Below are 16390 nucleotides of genomic sequence, written 5' to 3'. Positions count from 1 at the left end.
GCAAAATCCATCGACCCGGTTACCGACGTCGTTGTTTCCATACCGGTGGGACTCCGGTGTCTCCAAATGTGTGCATATTTAAATTTGAGTAAACAATCAACGTCAAGCATGGTACCATAGCGCCGCACAACAACATCGGCACAGTCAGCGGCAGCAGACGAACAAGGACTAATTCAAAATTAATGTACACAGTAATTTCTTGTTTTTGGTTTATCACCGGTTTCTGTTTGCCTGACTCTCTCCTGTTTTCATATGAGGCAATAAACTTTTGAGATGGGAGAATCCCAACATGACTTGTTATGTTATTGCCATTTTTCATCTTTGGGTCTCTACGATCCCGCTGAAGTATGGGATTTTTTTTTCAACTAGCCACTACCGCAGACCTTACCATTAATAATTTTCCATTATGAATAATTTTATCTTAAACTGAAACTGACTCAAGGTATGTCAAAATTTAAAAAAAATCAAATTATTGTTTTATCAGTTATAAAGTTCGATAAAGACAGACTTATTTTTACAAAAAAATGTTAAGTTTAAGGTGTAGTTCCAAAATCATCCGTTCAGGCCCTAAACATCTAAAGGAATCCATAAAAAATCTTGGGAAAGAATTCTAAAGAAATCCTTGAAGGAATACCTGGATAAATTTCATAAGGAATCCACAGAAAAATACTTTGAGAAATCCTGGGTCTTGCCGAATCCCGGGATATTTTTTTCCGAATTTTCCGGGATTTCCCGAAAACGAAAAAAAATGGCAAAAGCGTGTTCTATTAAAACATAACTATTCACTTCATTTTTTTAAATCAATGTTTTCATTTTTGAATTCAACTCTACACTATCTAGCAGTTCCAGTGGCCATCTTCCAAAAAAATACAGATATCTAGATTTTGATAATGATTTTTGAAAATGTGTATTTCTTCTACTGACTTTTTGGTAAAATATCAGAATGTGGATTTATTTTTAATCAAAAGATTGTTCTAGTAGTATTTCTGGAATTTATGACCATATTCCTTGCAATTTTGTTTAATAGCAGAGTTTGTTTTTTTTGCGAAAAATGTGAAATATTTTAAAATGGAACTATTGCATAATTTTCTGGAGTTATTTTTAATCATCGTAGCCATTTAAATGTTAATTTGAGAATTCTGGCGAATCTCTTTAAAAAATCTGAACCTAAAGAAGGCTGAAATACCGAAGTATTACATACACCTTTTCAAATCTTGAGAATAATCTATTCATGTGTTCATGATTTAGGCAATTATTTGACGCAATTACCTACAACATAATGATGATGAAAATTCACTCACATAAATCTGGACTCATTCATCGAACTTTCGGGGCTGGATAAGTCAGAATATTAGTAAGAAACTCAAAATGGAAATCCAGAAGGATGTATGATGTAATCTCGAACGTTTTTAGCCATGTCGAGAAGTTATTTCCGATAGCAATTCTTGAAACATTTTCATGAAGGGCCAAGGTGTATTATCTTACCTATTTCATGGGCGTATTCTGGTAAAAAAAATCAATGGCAAAATTTCAAGTGAAAGTGAATAAATTTCTGGGATTTTTTCATTATCTCAAAGTTTACCAACCGGTAGAGAAATGTAAAATGGTTTATTAGCAAAAAAGCAGAAACGTCAGTTAACATCTGAAATTCACATCTCATCTCGGTGGAAATGTAACACCAGCTATGAAATATAAATAAAAACAATACAAAAAGTTCTTGCAAAAAAAATACACAGAAATATCTAAAAAGAAAACAGAAAGTTGTAATGTTGCTAAAAATGTCTGAACCAAAACAATATAGTTTCGGGACAGACCTGTTGAAGTCGTTTTAGAAAACAGAAACTTCTGAAGGTTTTAGGGCGTCTCTTTTGTATTTCGTGGAAGAAGTTTTATAATTTTTTAAGATTTTTTATAGAATTTTAATCCACCATAAAAAATACCATTAGTAATTTTCATATCATTCTTCCAACCTATCAAATTTTAATAATTAATGCCAGACACAGCATAAAAGACACACATAAAAAATTAGTGGAGCGGACCTGGTGTGATGGTTAGAACACTTGACTATCACGCCGAGGACCTGGGACCGAATCCCACTCCCGACAAATTCACAAAATAGTGAGTTCTTCCTTCGGAAGGGAAGTAAAGCGTGGGTCCCTAGATGAACTAGCCTAGGGCTAAAAATCTCGTTAATACAGACAAAGAAAAAGCATAAAACCGAATCCCATGGATTCATGTTATATTTTTTTCCGAGAACTCTGTTGAATTTTTATTTATTTTTTCCTTGAGGATTGTATATCGTCAGAAGTCATTTAATAGAAGTTTCACTTTCAACAGTTGCATGTCTTACATCCTTAAAATGTTTGAAGATTTTCTCCAGAAAATAAATCACAAAAAAACCCAGATCGCAAATGTGTGTTTTTTATTCAATAGAATGAATATGGGTGCAAATGCATAGGTACTCATAGCCTATGTAATAATAAAAACAATGTTTACCAGTTTTTTGATAATCTAGTTTTTTGTTAAACCTTTTTTAGTCGAGAAAAATGTTTCAGCATTTGTTCCAAGCATTTTTTTATCGGTTTCCGGAAAATTTAGATTTTTAAGAAAAATTAAAATCCCGAATTCAGGGATTTTTTTCAGTCCGAGAAACACGACCCTCTAATTGAATGGTATTCCGGTAAGAAATACAAGACGAATCCTGGTAGGAATCCTAGGAGAAATCCGTGGAGATGTATCAAGAGGATATTTTATGGAGAAATCCCTGCAGAAGATCATGCATGTAGACCAAGATACTCGTGATATGACAGGTTTTAGAGTATAGAATGTATACTACGTAGAATAACTTGGAGTAATCAGGTACTTTTATCTGGCCTGTAAAAGTCCTACAAATACCACCATTGAATCAATTTTCAACCATCGCGCAACAACAACGACGATATCGTAACCTGCATGTGTTGCGACAATCCACCCATAGCGACATAGGTTTGTCCCAACTTGAACAAAATAGGATAAAGATAGTTCACCATGAGTTCAGAAATGTGTATGCCTTGCATTGCGATTACCGAGGGCTAACTTCGAGTGAATGAACACTGTTACGCTGTTGAAGATCTACTATGTAGCAGTGCCGTTGTTCATTGACGAGTTAAAAAGTACGCAACAAATTCAGCTTCTGTTTTGTCACCAACAAATAATTTCGAGATCATGCCATTATTTGTTTCCAGTTGGAATAAAGAGTAATCGCTGCGCCTTCTTTGTTGCTTATTTTGTGTCACTTTTGTCCGACAATTATGTCTTCTGTTCCTTGGTTTGATCTTATTATGTATAACAAAATTAGTGATTTTTAACCTATTTTACAGGTCTGGTAGCGAACCACTATTTAGTGACTTTGTTACTATTTTCGTGTAATTAGTGACATACAAGTTACTATTTTCAAGACTTTTCAACTTAACTAAAAAAAACACTATTTTTAACTATTTTCATTGTCCTGAAGTCTTGCCAGTGAGTAAAACAAGAGTTAATATTTGTAATAGTGAAAATCAAGCTGGGTGTTATTGGATACAATAAAATGTCTAGTACATATAGGTAAGTTGGCAACTTACTGAGCTTACATTATTAGCGTTATCTTTTTTTGTATGTGATTCATGCGTCAACACTTCGAACAAAAATGTGTGATGGTATCCTCGACAATATAATAATGATAGGGTTTTTTTCTAAATTACTAGAAAAATTACTTGGATATTTTTTGAACTCTTGCTGAACCACTTGGCGGAGTTTACGTTGAAATTTTCAGTGAGCATGCTGAAAGCCTTGTGTTTCTGTAATATATATGTAATAATTTCTGTATGAATTTCTTGCAAGATCTTCCGTATGGTGTTCTGGTGCAGTTCCTGGAAGAAACTCTGGCAGATTTCGTGGCCGTGATATTTTTTTTAGAAATGTCCAACAAAAGCAAACCTGGGAAAACTCTTTGGGTTGCTAGAATTATTTGGCATGAAAAAGAATAACTATGCATTCGGAAATTATTTGTTGGTGAACGTCTTTCAATTTTGCTTTTACAAAAGTCCTGAATGATTTATAGCTGTACTCCTTGAGATTATACATTCCAAAAATCAGATAAAATGTGCATTTTTCACAACAGTTGTAAAATACTTCTAGATTGTTTTTTTCAGAGAATTTTTCTCCAGGGCTTTGCCAGAGAATAATTGAGAAAATCCTCCCAAAATAACTCTACACTTTTTTTTCCTAGGCGAGTATTACAGAATAGTGTGTTGTCTCAGGCGCAGTCGAACGAATATATTTTCTTTTGTATCCCTTCAGATCAGACAAGGAGATGTGAAAAAAGGAAAAAGATAACTTTTTGATCAAAAATTGTATCCAAGGATGTTTTCGATCACCTGGCAATCATTTGACTCAAAAATCCTCAATTTGACGAAAAATTCGATCGTTTAGTATGAGTAGGTAGTGCTAACACTTTTACGCCGTAAATCAAATAGTTAGAATATGGCGTCTTCGGTAATAATTGTAGGAAAAACAATAATCTACAAGTTTGTCGAGCATCACATTTTAATATTAGGCTTCTGAACTGAGTTATAGACAAATGAGTCAAATGATTGCCTGATGATCGAAAACATCCTTCATTGTATCGAATGTGTAAATTTCATGTTGATGGATTATACATATATGAAGCTTATTGAAAACGAAGCTAATAACACTCTCCGATTCCCTGAAGCAGAATCAACTTCTACCGAAATGCCTGATGAAGGAGGAAATATAATTATTCGATTGAATTCTGAGACTGCCCAACCTAAAATTTCCAAATTTCCAGACAACATAGTCAACAAAAAACTCAACAATTATTTCCGTAATGCCACGAAACATCCGTCAGAAAATAACTGAAACATTACACCTGTGAATCTTTTGAAAATTTCATCATACACACCAAACGCTTACAGCAAAGCAAAAACCAGCAAAACGATTTGCTGAGTTTTCAGCAATATTTTACTAGGATCTAACATAACTTTGTGCCCTATCGGCATAAATTGCTGGATGTTTCAGAAAATTGTGCTGAAATTCAGCCATTTGTATTGCTGGATGCATCCAGATGGCAAAAATTAGCCAAATTTGCTGGTTAGCTGTCAAAAATGTTTAGGGCGTAGATTCTTCAAATAAAAGAAATTTGGAATTCAGTTACGAATACATCCAGCATTACTATATTCAGATATATCGTTGGTTTTCTCCCTGTAATTCTTCTGAAAATTTCGAAGGGATTCGAAGAGAGAAATTACATCAAAAGTGCTTCATTACTTTCTGCTACATTGTATTGGTTTGTATTTTTTTTTATTTTGAGAGGATTCTTGCAAAAATATCCAAGAAACCATACTTGACAAATTCTTTCTAAAATTTGCTCACACATTTTCTATGCATATGTTTTCTATATGAATTTCACAAAAACACAAGTTAGCCAAGAACGTCATGAGAAATTCCACAATCGAAGCATCGTCATTCTCTAGGACACATCGCCACGAAATATGAAAATTGCAATATTTTTATTTTCATTCTTAGCAGAATTTCCTCCACAAATTTTAGCAAATATCACCCGCAATTATGTTCAAAGCAATCTTCTACGAAACTAGTTCAATAAACCTCTGAGTGTTTCTTCTTGAATTCCTCAGATAAAACTGTCAAGAGTTTGCTGGTTGATGGTTTGGCCAAAAATCACTCAGGGCATCCGTTTTAACTTCTTTTGAAAACTTCATCAGTAATTTTCCAAGAAATTCCATCCATGTGTTCCAAAGGGTTTCCACCGGTGCTGACTAACAAATTAATGTTGGTCAACACATCTATTTACGTTCATCAGCCTCCTCACGCCCAGTTCTGCAGAATATGCAATTTTGTACAATTTTTGGAATAAGTAGAAGTTTTTTTTTTTCTAGAAAATGTTCATTATGCGCTACTCCTGGGTTTTCTGAATCTAGAAAAAATCCTTGATGTTTTTGTTTTCGATGAGATTCATTAGGGATTCCTTCAAGGGTTCTTCCTGGGATTCCTTTAGGGTTTTCTGCCAGGATTCCTTCTCAAAATCCTTTAATGTTTTCTCTCAGGACTTTTTTCTGGTATTGTTCCCGATATTCCTCCCAACATTCATTTAGGGTCTTCTTTGGGGATATTCCTCCAAGCTTCCCTCCGATATTCTTTTAATGATTACTTCAAAGATCTTTTCAGGAATCTATCCTGGATTTAATTTAGGGATTTCTGCTAATATTCCATCAGAGACTCCTTCCGGGATTCCTTCAGATTTCTTCCTGAGCTTCATCTGATTCTTTGATTGATCGGTTGAGAAATTTCTGAATACATTTTCTAGAAGGAATCTTTGGCTGAATTACTGTAGGAGCCCCTAAAAGTATTATTGAAAGTAATTTTGGAATTCTCAAAGTAGTTCTTGAAGAATAAGTCTGCAGGAATCTTTGAAGATTTTTCTGAAATTTTTGTGGAGCCATTTCCGAAGAAATCCTCGGAGAAATGATTGAAGGAATCCTTGAGTGAATTTCTGATGCAAACTTCAGAGAGAATGCCTGGAGGGGCACCTCAAGGAATAACGAATTTCTGAAACAGTTTCTGGAGGAATTCTTGTAATTATCTGTAGTGAAATTCTTGGAGCTACCTTATGAAGAATTCCGGAATAAATCTTCCGAGGTGTTTCCAAAAAAGTTTTTAAAGTAATTTCTAAAGAATTTTTGAAAGAATCTTCGTAATCCTAAATGAATTTTGAACGGAATTTCGGTAAGAATCTTTTTAAATTGCTAAGTAAACTGTTGAAGCAATTTTCGAAGAAATTTTTGGAAGATTTTACGGAAGGATACTTGGAAGAATTCAAGAATCTTTAGACAAATTCCTTAAGTTTTCTTTGGATAAATAGAATCTGATGGAATCCTTACAGGAATTTCCGAAACAATAATAGGAACCCTTGGAGGAATTCCTGAAGGAATCCTTGGGTGAATTATTGGACGATTCCTTGAAGGAATTTTCGAAGCCTCCTGTAGAAATTCTCCGAGAAATTCCTGATGGAATTCTTAAGAGAAGTTTTTGAACGAAATTTTGAAAAAAATACTGCTGCACACCGGCTGAAGAAATTTTAAACAAAACATTTGAAGGAATAACATCGGAAATCTTTGGAGATGTTAAACAAAATTAATAAAAAATATTCCTGAAGAAATCCTTGGAGTAATGCCCAAAAGAATTTCTTAAATATGATTTGGAGTAGTTGCCAAAGCAATTACGAGAAGCAGTAATCTTTGGAGGAATACCTGGAAGAATCCGTTGAAATTTCAGAAGGAACCTTTAGGAGAGTTCTTGAAAGTTCCCTGAGGGAAGTTCCTGAAGGAATCGTTAGAGGAATTCCCAAAGTGAACTTTGTTTCGAAAAGAAGTTTTGTTATAGGGATCCATCAGGATATTCCTGAAAAATACTTGGTGGAGTTCCTGAAATTTCTGAAGAAATTCTTAGAAATTTTTTTATATAAAATTATGAAGGGTTTCCTGTCGGAATTCTTCTAAGAATTTCTGAGTTATGTTTGAGTTATTTTACGGTACATAGTCAGTTATTATATTCTCAACAAATAACTGACTCATTTTTCCATTCAGCTATTCAATTTGAATGGTAGAATTTGAACTGCTTTTGTTATTATCTATGGATTTTTCAGTGCTCGGATGATTCCGCGGTGTTGTCTGATAAAGAAATTTTAAAATTAGCATCTTCATCAAATGAAGTTCACGCCTTGTTAGAAAAAAAAACAAAGAGGAAGTCAGTAAAGTAGAATCGATCCTTTCAGTTATGTATACATATTTGATTCTGAGCGTGACTTTCTAAAATATTACCGATTCCATACATCGCTAGGATTCACCTAGAACGACCACAATTCACAAGTCAACACCGATTCTGGCAACCATTCATCCTGTGTTCAAAATCAACGAAATTGACTCTCGAAGCTTTTTTCCCAACGGTCGAACGCGCCTCATTCAACTACACCCCCGATTCATCGTCCCCTTGTTATAAAACTGCGAAAGAGAAAATTGAAATATTTGATAAAATACCGATCCCACTTTTTCCACCATGCCTTTGTGACATCTCGCTCGCTCTGGGTCGTCCGTCGGTTGGTCGGCGGAAAGACTTCCAGCAACTCCGACTGTCAGAGTGTGGTGTACCCACCACTCGACAGTTGCAATTTCACTTCTCTCATCAAGGTGGTTTCGAAACCCGTCCCCTCCCCAACCCACGCGGTATCGACACCTCTCTGCTGCACTGCACTGCACAATGATCGAACAGCGCGGTTTCATTCTTCGTCGAAAAAAGGGAATCTCTCTGAATGGGAAAAGTGAACGGGAGAGGGAAGTGGGACAGTAGGTACCGGTCGCTTTTCAGAAGCAATCGAAAAGTTTTTAATTAATAGTCCTGTTTTCAGCAGCAGCAACGTTGGCAACCGGCATCGATTGGGGGTACCTTCCCTCCGGCCGACCGCCATCATTACTTTTTTGCGGCATCCGCCGAGCACTGCTGCTGGCTGCCGGATCACTTTGTCCAAGAGTTAGAATGAACTCCTCCTGTTGGGGTGGAAATAAGTTCTTTTGTGCGCTTCCTTCCGCTACCACTCGTTGATGATGCTGATGCTGCTGCCCGGAGGCAGTCCCGGTGACCGAGAAGAGATTATCGAAAATGTGCACCAGGGCCCACCGAAGATCTTCGCTCGCGATGTGATTTTTGTAGTGGTAGGTAGGTTGGCTAGTATTGGTAGACAATTACTTTGGGGATGTTTCAGTAGTGCCAAGCTATCGGCGGCGTTGACGAAGATGATAATGAATTCCAGAGTGCAAACACGGTTCACGGTGCTCCACAAACCGAAGTTGTTGAAGAATTTAAAACAGTGATCACCGTCTCTAGAAGTGTCCTACATGCCAGCCTGAAAAAAATACAGAAACAAACCGTTGGATCAGTTTTGGTCAATTTACTAGCTTTCAGTATCAGTCGAGCGTAACAACACTTTTACCTAGAATGAAAACATTCACTCACTACTATACTATAGCGGTTCATAAGCATGCAATCAAAAAAGGGTGCTCTTATAAAAACCATATGTCTTCATCACGGATAAAATGTCGCAGAGATCTATCAATGAACATTTTCAGCTATTCCTCCCGATAGTTCTCCATGAATTACTCCAAGGATTCCTACTAGGTTTCATCTTGTAATTCATCCTGGGAATCCAGTCGGGATTCGTCCCATAATTTCTCCTGGAATTCCTCCCGGTGAATCTCACTCAGAATTCCTCAAGTATTCTTCTAAGGATTCCTACAGGAATTCCTTCTTGGATTCTTTCTTTGATGTCTCCCGGAATTCTTTCTAATATTTTTCCCGAAATTCCTTCTTGCGGGATCCTCCCAGAGATTTCTCACGGGATTCCTTTTGGGATTATTTCTATAAATCTTTTCAGAGATCGGAGATATCTCGCGGCATTCCTTCGGACACTCCTCCTGGGATTTTTCAGAAATTTCTTAAGGCCTTTTTCCCGGAATTCCATCAACGATTTCCCCCGGTATTATTTCCGGCATTTCCCCATTGTTCGTTACCTTTAGATATTTCCCTTTCCAGGAATTCTTTCAAAACGATCTCTCCAGGTTTTTTTTTCTGAAAATAAGGTTGTAAATTCTTTCATTGAAACTTCCCGGGTTTCCTTCGGGGGTATTTTCAAGCATTCCATCAGGGATTCCTCCGTGGGACTCCGTCATTGATTCCTCTCGGGATTTCTTCGGAAATTCTTTCACGGATTATTTCCGGTACCAGAGATGGCATTCCGCACTAAAATTGTGCACAGTGCAGCTCTTTTTCATATTAAAAACGCGCACACTTGCACACAAACTGAGGAGCATGCCATCCCTGTCCGGTACTGCATCAGGGATTCCTTCAGGATGCTTTCTGGTCATCTTCCGGGATTTTTTTAGGTATGTGTCTTGGGTTTCCTTCAGAAATTCTTTCCGGGATTACTCCAGGAATTCTTTCCGGCATTCCTTCAGGAATTCCTTCTGGTATTCGTTCATTAATTTCTCCCAGGTTTCCTTCAGAGTTTTTCCAGTGATTCATTAAAGGATTTTTCCGGATTTCCTACTGTGATTATTTGATTGATTCCTTCGTTACTCTTGCTTTGGCTCCCCCTGGGATTTCTTCATTGTACTCCTCCTGGGCATCCTTAAGCGAATTCTTCCAGGATTCCTTCCGGATTCTTTCACGGACTTTTCCCGAGATTCTATTAGGAATTCCTCCATGATACATCCTAGAATTCCCCCGGGCTTTCTCTAGGAATTACTCCCAGAATTCATTTATTGATATCTCCCGAGATTTCTTTATTTATTGTTAGTGTTCTTTTAAGGGATTCCTCCCAAGATACATTAAGATATTCTTTCATGGATTATTCCGGCAATTCCTTTAGAGGCAATTCCTTGGGATTCTTTCCGATATTCCTTCATTGATTTCTCCCGCGACTCCTTCCGCCATTCTTTCTGGTGTTCCTTCCTAGATTTTCCTAGATGTTCCTAGATTCCTCCTGGGTATATACGGGAATTCCTTCAGAGATTTCTGCTGGGATTCATTCATTGATATCATTAATATTCATATGTTTCCTTTGCGATTTCCTCCGGGTATTTTCTCCTGAGTAAATACTTGCCAATGTTCGACTGAGAAATTGACTTCTTTCTCGGGGAATTTCGGCCTTCAGTCAAGGAAAACCGTTGATTTTCTTATCTCATCGCCAACGTTTCGATCCAGATATTGGGATCTTCTTCAGGGCTCGAAATTAACCAATTTATTTGACCCCGTGTACATTTCATGATTGATTGTCGTTTTTTGTTTTTTTTTTTTGTTTTGCAGTGCACAAATCTCATTTACTGCCTGTACCCTTGAGATGGGTGGGTGGTATAATGTGGGCGATCTACACCAGAAGCCACGACAGTACCTAATGTCCGATCAGTTGTTAACTCTGGCAGTGTGAGACTTATGCAGTGCAAAACCAAAAAACCGATAATCAACCATAAGATGTATTGCTGTGTGCATTCAAAATGCAAATATCAAATGCGGGAGCAGCAAATGCGGTAAGATTTTCTAACAAGTAACCCGATGTCAGTGGGAGCTTTCGAATCCTAGGTTGGCGGTGATATTGGCTATGGTTGCTACGTTGCCTTTGGTAACATGTGTTACCGCGTTTGAAGCGCATTTGGGCACTGTTTGCATCTTGAACGCACATAGCAATACACTGGGTCAGACGAATTGATTAATCTTGAACCCAGAAGAAGATCCCAACATCTGGATCGCAAAGCGATAAGATAGAAAAATCAACTTTACGACCAAATGACTCATTCGACCAGATAGAATTCGACCAAATGGCGTTTCGCCAAACGGCATTCGGCCCCATGGCCAGACACTTTTACCAAGAAATTGAGAAAAGTATACTTTTGATTTATCGGTTCAGGCGTTCCGGACTTATGGCTTTTTCAATGATTCGGACCAGCACCGCTCGAAATAACCATAAATAAAACTGAACAAAATCTCATCATACAACACATTAGATAGCGTCGATTTTTTTTGTAATCTAGATTAATTTTGTTGAAGAATGGAGGGCAATAAAATCAAAATGCCAGCCAAAAATTCAAGATGGTGGTCGAAAATTCAATTGTTACAAATTTGATGAATTGTTACAAATTTGATGAAAATATTCAATATTTTCTTATTGCCGATAGATAAATACTAGAGTGAACAATTTATTGTCTGTTGCTAATTCTTGAAGCTAGTGCACCATTAACACAACAACCATTAACAGCGTGGGTTATATGATTTCTTGCCCAGTGTTGGTAAACTCACACTCAAAGCACAATCATGAAGCACTCCTGCGTGAGCAAACTCGCGCGCGATTCTAAATCATTTTGTCACGCGCGAGATTTTCATGCGAAATCTCTCTCTCACGAGTCAAGCGCCGAAATCTCGTTCGCTTGTAAAACAAATCTAAATAAATTTGAACGGCATTCAATGTAGTTGTACGCTAGATTTGCTGTTGTTCTTTCGTACAATCCCAAAAACTTCGATGAAAATAATAAGAACACCAAGAAATAAAGCAATGAGTGAAATCACGAGTTAACTCATGCATAATTTTTTCGGCGGTGAGTTTGGCGAGTCAAGAATCGCACGCAAAACAACTCAAACATGAGATTTGAGCATTTGACTTTTTACCAACACTGTTTTTGCCTAATTTGATGCTGTTAAGCAAAAAAAAGAAAAGAGACACGGACACCGTCTTCAGCCAGAGTCTGTACAGACTGAACGAAACTTAACACTAGACAACGGATACACGGAGCATGCACCAGTGTATTCGGAGAAGAACTATTCTCATGAAAAGTTTCATCGCCCGGAGCGGGAATAGAACCCTCACCCCACAGCGTGGTGCGATTAAAAGCTTGGTGACCCTAACCGCACGGCTACGAGGCTCCACAAAGTTTGGATAACCGTGTTGTTAAAGTTGCAAGAAATAAACAATACAACAACACAGTTATCCAAACTTTTGCTCAAACAGCTTCAAATTAGTCAACAAATCATATAACCCACGCTGTTTGCACCATTTCGTTGCAGAAATGGAGAATTGATCATCTCACCATACAAAAATCCAGATCACTACTTTCGATCTAGTTTATTCACTGATTGCGTCCCATTGTTAAATTTGTAATTATTTCTGAATTACATACTTGTAACAACTGGGAAACTGTTCGAATATGCTCATAATTATCGAGGGTTTTTGATGAGTTTCAGAATTATTTCATACATGATACTTAATACACTTGAGACTTCTGGAAAATGTTACTTTCTGCAACAACATTTTAGGAATAATTGACGAAAGAACATTTTAGACTATTTATGAGGACACATAACTACGCTTGTCGCTCTTTCGTGCCTTTATTTGTGTGGTGACTTTTTCTGATAAAACTGTCATTCTGATGTCGATGATGACGAACGCAAATCAGGGATGAAAACACTCACTTGTACTCAGATACATTCACTTGCTATTATCTCAGCTCAGAAGCATGCAAACAAAAAACAGTGTATGGAGCTTACCTTGCAGTTTTATCAAAAAGTTCGCCGAATAGAGTAAGAGTCGCAAAAGCATTTTGAAGCCTTAAGAGAGCAATGAAGGCGACTCTCCACACGATGAATGCAAATTATGGTCACTCTGTGGAGAGTTGCATTCATAGCTCTGCCACGATTTTGGTATACGTGTGCGACCCTTACTTTCTTCGACAAACTTTTAGATAAAACTACAAACTTAAACTCCTTCATATACTGTTCTCCGATTGCAGGCTTCTGAGCTGAGAGAATAGCAAATGAGTGTATCTGAGTACAAGTGAGTGTTTCCATCCCTGACGCAAATTGGTGAATTCGTTTCATATTAATAACTTAACAAGCTCATCACGATGCATTTTCATTTATCTACATAAGAGTCCGAGTTTATGAGCTGACGAGCTTGGTGGTCTAGTGGCTACCGCTTCTGATTCATATGCAGAAGGTCCTGGGTTCAATGCCTGGCTCGTCCCTTTCCTCCTACTTTGTATCTTTCTATCTACTTTCTCTCTCACTCTCTCTCTCTCCTACATATACATCTCATGTATATTCGTATGTTCGTAGCGATCGCTAGAACCAGAAACGGATTAAAAAAAGCCGTTTTCCTTCCTTCAAACTTTCATCACAGCACAGTGTCAATCTGTCATATAACGCCTACAAGTTATGCAACCAAGCGGACTGTGCCGCTTCACAGTAATCTTCACACAATCTATCGCTTTACGCCTTGCACCCTTGCACCAATGCATGATCCATGTGCTATAAAATAAACATTTCCCACCAACATCCGCATGACCTTGTGCAGGCGCAGAGGATTCATCGGCCTGATGTGGGCAAGCGATTGCAATCGTCACGTCCCTCCCCTTTCCCATTGACCTGCAACCTGACGCAGCAGGCGCCATTGTCGCCTAAAAATACAAGACCACCAACGCTACAATCACCAACACCGAAGATGCCTGTTAGTCCCAAGCAGCTATCTCATTGTTTCCTTGTGTGAGTGTAGCTGATCTGGCGATACTGGAGTAGCAACTGCAGGCGGTCAATCAAGCTCAAGCTCAAACTCAAAAAGAGTCCGAGTTTTTGAGCTTCAGTTATTTTTAAATTCATCATCTTAGGTATCGACGTCAGAATAAAATTATTGCTTTGATTCAAATTGGGGTTTAAAGGATCGCATCACGTACCAAGGATACTATTCTATAAAAAATCCTTTTCACAATAATTGTGTTAACTGCAGATGAGATACAAAGGAAATCTCAATTAATTTACAGTGGATATAGCACTTATATTCCTTCCCTTCCTCTCTAACTTTTAGAATGTTAACGTCAGGTTTGTGATAGAATTCTTGAATAATAACTTTGGATTGAGTTTGCTATGAATTATTTAGGTTTAGGATTTACGAACTTATACATGTTTGTATTGATTTTTCCACTGATAATAACGATCTGTCGTCCACCGTGTTATCGACACGATGACTTTTCAGTTAGGAAAAACCTTGGCGACTTTCCCAACGAATCCGGGACGAGCAGTGTCGCGAGACTGAGACCACCGGAATGTCCTCGCCCCATGCCATGGTACTCTTATGACGACGGACGGGATGAATGAGGATTGTGACTTTTTACTCTACAATCTACATTCTGACTCGGAACAAACTTGCGCCGCCAGTGCCGTTGGGGATGCAGAAAGCGCACAAAAGTTAAACTTTTGAATAACATGTAAATTCAACCCATTTGAAATGGAAATAGACTTTTCCTGGAAGTAAATTAACCCAGTTCCGAGCGAGACGACCACACCAGCTTGGACATTGTTCGACCGTCGGACCACTACTGACTGGCTGGCTTGCATGGTAGTGCAGTTCCAAATCGGAGCAGTAATGGATTGGTAGCTATATTATGGTTATGCTAAACATGTAAAGTTTAACTGCAGGGCAGGTTTTTGTCCGGTTTTGTTTGTTAGATGTTTGATAAAGGGTGCAGGGATGGAAGCATTAAAACTCTGATCCTGAGATTGCACCAGAAATTTATCCAGAGGTTTCCAGAGATTTTTTAATGTTTATAAATTCTTCCAGGAATTCCATCAGTAAAATATCCTGAGATTGGTTGTGGAATTATCGGTGATTCTTTTCCATCTTCTTCTTCTTCTTGGCGAAAAGTCCCTTTGAGACAAAGCCTGCTTCTCAGTTCAGTGTTCTATGAACACTTTCATAGTTTTTAACTGAGAGCTTACTCTGCCAATAACCATTTTGCATGTGTACATCGTTTGGTAGGCACTAAGTTATCCATTCATGCCCATTGCCCAAGGAAGTCAATGAAATTTCCTTCATGAAAAGTTCCTGAGCCGTCCGGGATCGAATTCGTCACTCCAACATGGTCATGCTGGATATCCACGCCTTTACAATCGTTGCTTTATGGGCCCTATCATTGGTGATAATTGACTTAAAATTTATAAATTTATTTAAAAAAAAAATTAAGCATTTTTTCGCATACAATGAGAATTTACGCATTGGAGGTATAGGCGTACTGTCAATAGCCGGACATGTGAACGTCGTCCCTAAATTTTACAGATTCCACGTACCACATGGAACTCACTCATATTCATTGTCCTAATGCTGATTGATGCAAGGGGAATTTAAGAGCAACCAAAAACTTTTCCCCAGCTCTAAATTTCTCCCAACCGAATTTAAATTGGACGTAACAATTTCGTTGCAGAAACTTTGTACGAAATGCCATAAAATCTCACTCTCATGTCCCATCAAAACGGTCGGGAGCCGGTTTGTCAAAATTAGTGTAAATGTAGTCTCGGCGTCCCGACTGGTCGTGACCAACTAGTTTTCCGACTCCAGTATGTTCCCTTCTCGTAGTAGTTCGAGGGACCGCTGCTACTGCCCTCGACGTCGACGGTTGGTAGGGCGGTGACAAATTAAATGTGACAGATGAATGGCAAGCATTTTGCACCTAAACGTAGTGGCGGGTGGCAGTAGCATCAAATTTGCAGCACGAACGTTTCCCCTGAATAGTGAGTATAAACGCGCACTGCGGCATGTACCAATAAGAAGTTTTAAGATTGCAGATCAATGTCTGTGATTCTACATATTTTGAAAGAAACATGTAAATTTCTGTTACATATGATGAATATAACTGGTACATGGGCGTTGGATTTACAGAAGTTTACTTGTAATTTCAAGTAAATAACATGTAGATCATATAGATTTCCGTTATATATGATGTACCCAAGTTACAATAAGCAATAA

General features: G+C 37.9%; 1 protein-coding gene across 14 annotated transcripts in view; it reads left to right on the top strand.

The window, feature by feature from the left end:
- LOC109417673 (polypeptide N-acetylgalactosaminyltransferase 5) overlaps nt 1–16390 on the top strand; it is a 452742-nt gene that overhangs the window by 198954 nt on the left and 237398 nt on the right. The window lies entirely within an intron of this gene.

Source organism: Aedes albopictus, chromosome 2 (assembly GCF_035046485.1).
Source record: "Aedes albopictus strain Foshan chromosome 2, AalbF5, whole genome shotgun sequence".
In the NCBI taxonomy this organism is placed as follows: domain Eukaryota; kingdom Metazoa; phylum Arthropoda; class Insecta; order Diptera; family Culicidae; genus Aedes; species Aedes albopictus.
Note: the sequence above shows the minus strand (reverse complement) of the source record. Positions and strands in the feature narration are given on the sequence as shown.